The following is a 9,910-nucleotide window of genomic DNA, read 5'->3' as shown; positions in this document are numbered from 1 at the left end:
ATTAGCTACAATTACAATTTACAATTTCATTAATAAAACTTACTTTTAAAAAAGTGAGCTGCACTGCTTTGAAAAAAGGGGCCACTATTTTTTCTGCTTTTAGCACAACAAACCTGTTGCTCGCGAACACGCTTGCATCCTCTGCATGCATCTCACTCTGCATCACCCTCAGCCACAACATCAGAGTCCATCTCTTCCTCTTTCTCCATTTGTTCTCCCTCAAAATCTCTCTCTCTGTACCGTCTCCTCCTTCACCCAGGCCTCTGTCTTTCCCTCAGTTTCTACCTTCTGCCTTTTCTCTCCTCTCAACATCTGGACCATCTGGCTCTGTCTCACGTTCATTGTCGACTCTACACTCAGAAGTAAAACACGATGATATCCTTTTTCTTTTTATTTTTGGTTGTATACTAGAGGAAAACACACCTACTGTTACTGGTTTGCTTAAGCTAACAGGTTCTGCTGTCTTATTTCAGTCATCTGTCTTATTACTTCCTATTCAAAACTAAAAAGTGCTAACAGACGACGCTAAACCAAAATTTGCATCTATAGCAAAGGCATAGCTAGAATCCTTTATTACACAAGCTGAGTTTTTAATTTCAGTAACATCTGAGCACATATCTGCATCATCCAAGACAGGTTAGTTTCCAACCATGGATAAGGTTTTCACCCCAGGCACTGCCCTTATAGTTCCCAATTCACTTCTAAGCATGAAGTGAGGGGTTTGTACTACAAGCTTTAAGGAGAAGTTGGTGGGGGTTCCCTGCCTGAGCAGGTGGGCTGTGGTGTTCAGACGGGTTTAAAGCTGTTTGCTGACCTGGCTTTGTTCAGGTGAATGGCAGCAGTACCTGTGCACAGTTAGGGAATGGCTGCAGTCTACCTGGTTGCTGGGAACTAACAAGCATTAGCATGATTCTGGGAATGCCCTGTCCAGGTTGATTTCATAACACAACAGCAGGGATAACATTAACGCTCTAGCTGGGTGCAATGGAGAATTGGGCTGTGCAAGGAAATCCAGTATTGATGATGCAACAATTGCAAGGTTGCTTAACAAAATAAAAATAAAGTCATATAAGCAATAGTTTTAGATTACTTTGCATAAAAATACATGTGCCTACCTCTGTTTTTTAGTTTCGGGTGGTTTTTAATGTCATAATACATTGTTTATTACATGTCAGAAAAGTCTGAAAACAAAGGAAAAAAAGCATGTCATAGTTCTTTAGGTGTACAAAACATGTTTACTGACAATAACTATTTTATCTTTATCTAGATATAGAATTAGATGTGTGATTATACTGTATGAACCATAATTCGACAGCAGAAGAATAAATTACAGTGTGATGGTCAAATGTGAGTTTTTTCAGGATTCACTTCTATATTTAACAGCTCATGTATTGGACCCCCCAACACACACACACACACACACAGTGGGAGCGTAAGTAACTGACTTTTAGTTGCTTCTTTGACAACTAAAAAAAAACACTTTTATATGAATGATCCGTGTTGAGAATCTTTTCCTTCCTCATGTTTTTAATGTGTAAAAGGCATCTTTTCATATGAGAGCAAGAGCTAAGTGTTAGATTAGTTCAACAGTTTAGGATGTGTCCAGACTTTTTGGCAGCTGACTCACATGCACATTTTGTAAACTGAACTCTTTAGATTCACCACTAAATATTCTGCTATGAATTCTACTAAGTACAGAATGAAAGGGGATTTATGACAGCAACAGAGGAAGGAGACTCAAGCTCAGTGGGAGATCATGTCTCAGGGATAAAGAAGCTTCCAACACTAAGCGAGGAAAACCATGCTGGAGCCAGCGGACTCAGTGAGAGGATCACTGTAGAGCATTAGGGCTATTAAAAGGCTCTGGTTCTAATGCTGAGAGATGCAGATGGACTGTACAAATTACACTCAAGATTGAGGGTCCTTGGCTCAGTGTTTGTAGTTCTATCTCTGAGCTAGTCCAGAAACTCAGTGCCCACCAATCTATCAGAAAGTCAGGTGAAGGCGGCAGGACAATGGGGATGTCAACATGCTGCACACAGACAGAAATTCTGCTGCCCTTTGCCAAGATCTCTGACAGATGCAACAGCACCAGGAAGACACTGAAAGACAAACAGAGCTGCCACACAGAGACAGCTGGATAATTTCTATTTTGAGATGAATGCTGTTCAACACTGACAGAAGTTTCAACAGGAAAATATTTGAGCTGTATGAGTCCACAGAGGACATTTAATGACCTGCTGCAGAGCCAGAAAACTTCTCTCTACTGTGATGGGGGGCTTCACAGCTCATTTTGACATTTACCACCTTTGTGGCTGATCTAATGGCACACAGATAAATTAAATTAAAAGTGGAGACAGTTAATCTATGCATTCTTCACCTGAAACATTTTCTTACTTGCTAAATCAAAATTATTTATTAAGTTGGACTCTTTTCACCTCTGCTGCAGCATTTAGCTTAGCCAAGGCTGGTGGCCTCTGCTCCAATCACATGATCAGATCTGTCAAACATATTACTGATGTGTAATTCTCTTACATTTATATTTTCATACCAATAACCACACTGCTGTGGGCGCTGCATTGTTGTGAAGAAGGTTCCAACCTTCATCTATGGTCATCAGCTGCTGTTGGTGACTAAAAAATGCCATCACATAAGCACTGACCTGCTTCATAGATGATGAAATGACGCCCCTTTAAAATTTTAGCGAGGACACAGTTTATAGATTGCTCATGACTGCTAGTTTAAATCGGATTCACAACAGGGGTTTTATGGTTCAGTTGACATTATTTTGATAAGTTTTATTTGGAAAGTTCACTTGTCTTTTTACTCTCCATAAAGTACAACATAAGGTAGGTTTTTAACTTCATGGACTCATATTTTAAAGATGAACATTTTCCTTTTAGGCATTTTTGCAGCAGTCATTTTCTCTCTGTTATGAGTAAGACTTCATGTATTTTTCTACAAAGCCTCAGTTTATTGCCTCAAAATGTGCTCTTTATTGTTATATGCCTCTTAGTTTAACATTTGGTGGGGTTTGTGGAAAGAAAAACCGTTTACGTGAAGTTTGATGAGCAAAAAGTGTCTCATGTAAAAGCTATGTGTTGGACAAACTAAAGCCTAACACTATTAAAATTTGATTAATCTTCTTAATTTAACTGGAAAAAAAGCATTCTCTTCCTAGCCAGGCCAACATGCTACAACATGTGAACAACTGCATGATTATTTCATTAATGTGAATTAAATAATTTAGAGTGACCAATTAACCTAATGTAGCATAGTGGTATGGGGTGATGAGTGGTATTGTCAAAAAATGAAGAGATTGAAGATTAAAGTTATGAATGCTTTATTTAAAATAGTGGGACTTGGAAGACCAACAATGCCACCTAGGACCCCAGGAAATAGTAGGACGCAGGCTCGTTCCTGTTGAATAGACAGACGTGGGTGCAGATTAAATATTTAATACAAAGGAATTTAAATGTCTAAAGATGAAATCAATCATATGTGTCCGTAGGTTGTTTTCCTCCTGGCCACTACATGGCCAGTCTGGCCGCAGCCACCAGGATTACCACCTTAATTAGTGGGCGGGGCGACGGGCCCTTTTAAAAGTGGATGTGTTCGCCCGCCGGTCTTTCCCTTCAATCTTCCGTGGTGGCTGTGGCTAGCGTGGCTAAGCAGTGGACTTAGCGTGCTGTCTGCAGAGGGTCGGCTTCCACACAGCGCGAGTGGCTGCTGGGGTGTGGGGGGAGGCTGGCTGCTCCGCTGGCTGCGGTGCGCACGGCTAGATGTCTGCTCCAGTAGGTTGTTTGTCTTTCTTTCTTTGCCTGCTTGCTCAACCTCCAGCTGACTCTCGTGCGCATGTTTTTGATCACGGCACAACTGTGCACAACGTTTGACTGTACGCTTTCCAGGGTCGTGTGCATGCCAACCAAGTGGTATGTATTAAGTTGGTTTGCGCCCAATGGATGGTCTGAATTTCCTCATTAATTTCCACTGCTCCCTTTAGAGGCGGCAGGTTTGGGCTGCTCTGCTGTCTTTCAGGCCGGGTTAGCCCCGTTGTGGTCCTGTGGACCGGATGGATTTCCAACCACATCGACACTGCCTGGTTGGGGGAGGATGGACTAATTGGCCTGCCAGGCTCATGTAATTTTAATTAATTCATTTTTGTGTGTCTATACTAATTTGTTGTTTAATTAAGCTGCATGATTATTTGGCTTTATTTCTTGTGCATGTTTTTTGTTTTGGATTGATGATTTTGTTTCTTTTGAATGTGTAGCACTGTGGCCATTGTGTTTTAACCGTGTCCCCCCTTTTTCTTTGTCAGGTGCTGCGGGCCCAGGGCGGCCGCCCAATCCCTGGTGGTAGTCCACGATTCACCTTTATTTCTGCGTACGTGTGAGTGATTACATGAGTGTTTAGAATGTAAATCCCTTCTTCCTATTAGTGATTGGAGCTGCTGCGTGCTGGGTCGGCCCCTGACAGTCATTTTCCTTTTCGCTGCAGTGCTACCATTATTTTGGATTTGTTTTAATTGTATTATTTTTCTATTGGGTTGTTTAATAAAAGCATTCTGTCTTATATGATACATCTCTGGCCTGTGGTGCCTTTAAAGAAAACCTAACCGTGTGGTGTAGTTCTTGGACTGTGTAGCTGGTTGCCCCCCTCTTTTGGTGGTCGTGTGGCGCTACGCCGTCCTAATACAAATACAGATATTAAAACAATATTCCAGCTAAAAATAATGACTAAAAGCTAAATGGCTAAACAAAATATGTGACTAGCTGGGGCCACAAGTGGACGGCAGCCTACAGGGGCAGTTCCCAGGTGTGCCACCAGTCTCAACTCGTGAACAACAACAAACCTCACTGCAAACTTAAAACATGGAGCCCTTGTGTACCCAGTACACCAAACCATGTACAAAGTGGGAATTCCCAATCATGAGTGCCTAGCCATCCACCTTATGGCTCCCAGCAGTCTAAAAGAAAAATACCAGTTAAAACCACAACACAATAAATAAAACCAACTTAATCCACTTATACAGAAAAAGAAAAGGAAACTGATCTATATTTAGTAAACAGTTGTAACTAACCAAACAGGAAAAACAAAACCAAACAAACCACCAATACAAAAACAAAGCAACACAGAACAGCAGTAGCTAACCTTCAAGTGAAAAGCAACAAATTAGTGGAAATCCTAAAAAGTTGCTTTTATAAATATTCCCTGCCACCCTACTCACCACCCTTAAGTCTGGTACACACATAATGATTTTTTAATCTTATCAGATTTTTTTATCGCTTTGAGACCTTACACGTGAAGATAAAAAATCAGGCATTAAACAGTTTTGATCGTATTGTGTGGTGTGCGCTGATAGTCTAATCACAGAACAACACACACATAACGATGCTGTCCCGCAACTCATCCTACAGTCTAGTCCTCCGAGCCGGACAAACGTCGTAACGTAGAAGAACTATAGCAGCAACCGGCAAAAAACAAAGAAACAATCGGAAAACAGAACACACAGCATGGAAGAGGATATACAGGACGAGGGAATGATTGTGGTCTTGGGACTATTGTTAACAGAAAAAGCCAGAACTGAAAAAAATTAACAGACTGGAGACGGCCTAACACGGACTTTATTTACTTCCTTGTTCCGCAGCCAGCTCGCTGTCGTCGACATTCTTCAGGAATCAGCTCTGAAATATTGAACATGTTCAATATTCCAGATTATCGGCCACGACCTGTGTCGGTGTGGATTATCAGGAAAAATCTGCTTGTAAAACACCACAGACCAAATGAAACTAGACAGGGAAATCTCATGAAAATTAGGCGTTTGCTGTCTGAGGTCGGGAAGAGACAAAATCAGGACAAAAACAACCCAAAAATTGTTATGTGTGTACCAGGCTTTAGAGCCAAAAGCAGACGACAAGCCATACACAAACATACACTGACGCAAACACTCGCACGTGACACGAGAACACGCTGCACTGTTTCAGTTCTGTTTACCGTTTAGCTCGGGCTAATGAAGGTAAATATGTGGAAATTTTTAGCAGGAGCCGGCCAGCTTTCCAAAAGAGAGCACGGTGAACTGGAGAATAAATCAGCAGCTTACAGCCCCAACCAGAAAGTTCAGTGAAACGTGATGGTTTGGATATAGCAGCGCCTTCTGTCTGCTTCACGGCCCAGTTCCGCTCGCTTCTCACGCGCCAACTGTACGTGGTAACACACCTGTGCGTGCCCACTGTAGGCGGTAACACACCTGCGCGTGCCCACTGTAGGCGGTAACACACCTGCGCGTGCCCACTGTTGGCGGTAACATACCTGCGAGTGCCCACTGTAGGCGGTAACACACCTGTGCTGTCAGCACAGCAGCACTCTGTTGGACGTGATGTTAGCCTGTTAGCTTAGCTGAGCTGTTTACAACCTGAAGGGTGATGACAGCTGCATAACGGGCGTGATGATTCATTCTTGTTTATTTTTTAAACAATAAAATAAAAATCAGGGAGTATGATCCCATCAAGGCTGTAATGCTGTGGCACAAGGACTGTTAGGAGCAGGAGGCCAGACGTCTGGGACTGTGTGAAAGCACCAAGTGTAGAGAGGGAAGAGTCTGATTAGGTTTTAGTTAATGTTGCTGTGACTTACACTTTTAGTTTGGATAAAACACAACACAGTATTGTAGAAATAACATGTGCCTAGAGGTATGTGTGTGTAAAATAATTTAATATTTTGGCCAGTAAAAAAATGTTTGGCCAGTGGATTTTTTTTCATCTACCGGCCAACTTGGCTGGTGAGTCAAAAAGTAAATTTTGGACATTATGCATGCACCTAAAACTTACTTTAAATACAACATTTTCATTGTTTCATGCATAGCATTGATAGCATAGTCTGTACGCATGTGTGTTAAAGATTATTTTACACAAAGACTTTTGACATTCATGTTCTGTGATACAGTTGCTGAAAGTTTTTGTCAGATTTACATCTGCTGATTCAAACCTCATGCTCCATCCTTTAGGTAAGTCTTAATACAAGCCATAGCAGATATGTTTTGCAAATAATGTATAATTTATTATTACATTTTTCACATTTGTTCTTTTTCTTTTTTTCTTTTCTTTTATTTTTACAGTGATGTAAATGTGACAGTGTAAGCTTTGTGTCACCAGAGAGAGTTGTAGGTACAAATTGCTAAAACATTATAGACTTTTTCATCATAACGTCAGAAATCAGAATTATTTGTTTATATAGCCCAGCTGTCCTTGCAACTTTAAGACATGAAGTGCACTCAAAACACACTTTCATAAAGCACATTTTTCTAAGTATCCAGAAGATGCCAGCAGTTCAGTTTCTTTTCAGTGTGAGTTGTGTTGTTGCAATGACCAACTTTTAGAGAGACCTTTTTGTTCATCTTGGATCCCACTCTAAAAATTTTGAGACTGTAAATTGTGTTTTCTTAGGGTGTCAGTTTCAAACTGACCTTTATGGTTCGTTTTTTGTTCACAAAACAAAAAAGCACGAGCTTCACACTGTAAAAGATTTTAGACCTTCTATTTTACATCTTGTATACACTAATGCTGAGGGTTCTGTAGCTGAATGTAGTAGTAATTTCTCATGTGATGAGGATGATTTTGAGACCACTGAGTATAATGAAGCTATTGATGAAAGTCTTCCTGAGTTGATTAAAAAGAAATTGGCTGCAATATTATTTAAGATAGAACACATTTTTCATATTCCTGGAGCAACGGTGGACGAGTTGATTGGAGAGTTGCACTTTTTGTTGAGTACTGCATGTGAACCAATCACAAAAAAGGTCCTTGTAGACATTCTAACCAGTCACAACATCCAGATTCACCAGACCATTCTTGACGAGCTTGTTGCATCAGTGTCTACCTCTAACTCATTGAGTAAATGCTTGGAAAAATGTGGACCCGTAGGCAATTCTTTTAAAAGGAAAAAATACTACAAGAGCAACTCTAGAGTTGTTGAACCAAATGAACATTTTCCAGGTCTATAGAGAAAATCCTTTCAAAATGTACCATTGTTCCTGCTATTACAAGAACTTCTATCTCAAAAGCATATTTTAGAGCAAGTGATCCACAAAGAGTAAGAAAAGGTGTTTTGTCAGGTCAAAGGATTTTCAGTTCTTTTCAGGATGGAGACCATTTTATCTCTAATGACTTTTTGAACCATCCATTTGTTTGGCTATTATTTGTAAGACTGAAGATGTGAAACATTTGGACTTGAAAACATTTTGGATCCACTCTTTAAAGATTTCAACATTTTGGAACAACAGCGGATCTTTGTTAGTGACATAAACACATACATTAAAGGTACTGTCAACTGTGTTGTAGCGGACAACTTGGGTGCTCATGGACTGGCTGGCTTTGTAGAAAGCTTTTCAGGCACCTACATTTGTCGGTTTTGCCTAGCCAAAAAATCTATAATTCAGTTCAAGTCTGCTGTTTCATTTGAATGTAGAACTGGAGCAGTTGTCTTGGTTCCCAAGAAGGATGGGACCATAAGATTCTGCATTGACTTTAGGTACCTTAACTCTGTTTCAAAGTTCGATTTGTACCCAAAACCACAAATGGATGAACTTACTGAGTGCTTGGGCAAAGCTAAATATCTCACCACCATTGACCTTTCTAAGGGCTACTGGCAGATGCCTCTCAGTAAGTGGTCTTGTGAGCTAACTGTTTTCCATACACCATGGGGCCTGTATGAATTTACTGTACTGCCATTTGGTTTACATGGAGCCCCAGCCACCATCCAGAGATTGATGGACCAGGTCCTGGATGGTCCGGCTGCTTATGTCTGTGCATATCTTGATGAGATTGTCATTTATAGTGACTGCTGGGAGACGCATTTGGAACATCTGACGGAGGTCCTGGGCCGCTTGGAGTCTGCTGGCCTCACAGTAAACCCAGCAAAATGTGTCCTGGCCCGAGCAGAGATGCAGTACCTTGGTTTCACCATTGGAGGTGGGGTCATTAAACCGCAAGTTGATAAGGTCAAAGTGATTGAATCCTCTCCTCTTCCACAGACCAAGAAGCAGCTAAGATCTTTTCTAGGTATGGCTGGCTTCTACCATCGCTTCATTCCAAACTTCTCGGCGAGGGCGGCCGCCCTAACAGATAAGACAGGTAACCGGCACCCTCACCAAGTTCAGTGGACGGCAGAGGCAGTGGCGGCTTTCCACGACATCAAGCAATCACTAAGTAAGGACCCAGTTTTGCATAGTCCAGATTTTGACCTGGATTTTATCCTGCAAACTGATGCTTCTGAGAGGGGTATTGGAGCTGTGCTTCTGCAGGGATCACCAGGGGATCTGCATCCTGTTGCTTATATCAGCCGCAAGCTGTTTCCCAGAGAAGAGCGTTATGCCACAGTGGAGAAGGAAGATCTGGCTATCAAGTGGGCTCTGGACTCTTTCAAGTATTACCTGCTGGGGAGGGAGTTCATATTGCAGACGGACCATAAAGCGTTGCAGTGGCTGGACAGGATGAAAGATATGAATGGAAGGATTACTCGGTGGTACCTCACCCTGCAGCCATTCCGGTTTGTGGCTCAGTACATCCAAGGCAAGAACAACGCAACTGCTGACTACCTCTCCCGCTGTTCCAGCTGAGGTTTTGAAGAGGGGGCCATGTGATGGCCGTACCTACAGCCGCACATTTAAAGGCGGTAACCCCCACTACACCAACACATTTCAGTTATGTTAGTTTGAGTTAACACTATTTGGTTTGAATTAGATGGAAATGATTTAGTTCTCTTTTGTTAGCGCCCACATTAGAGCACCATTGTATTTTCAATTCTGTTTAAGTTCTGTGTATTTAACATATATTCTTTTCTTTAAATGGTGCTGTGGAAGCCTTATGAACGCTTGGGGACAGAAATGAGCTCAACTGGTAGAAGCCAAGGA

This window comes from Melanotaenia boesemani, chromosome 18, assembly GCF_017639745.1.
Source record: "Melanotaenia boesemani isolate fMelBoe1 chromosome 18, fMelBoe1.pri, whole genome shotgun sequence".
NCBI lineage: Eukaryota > Metazoa > Chordata > Actinopteri > Atheriniformes > Melanotaeniidae > Melanotaenia > Melanotaenia boesemani.
This window is presented reverse-complemented; position numbering follows the sequence as displayed.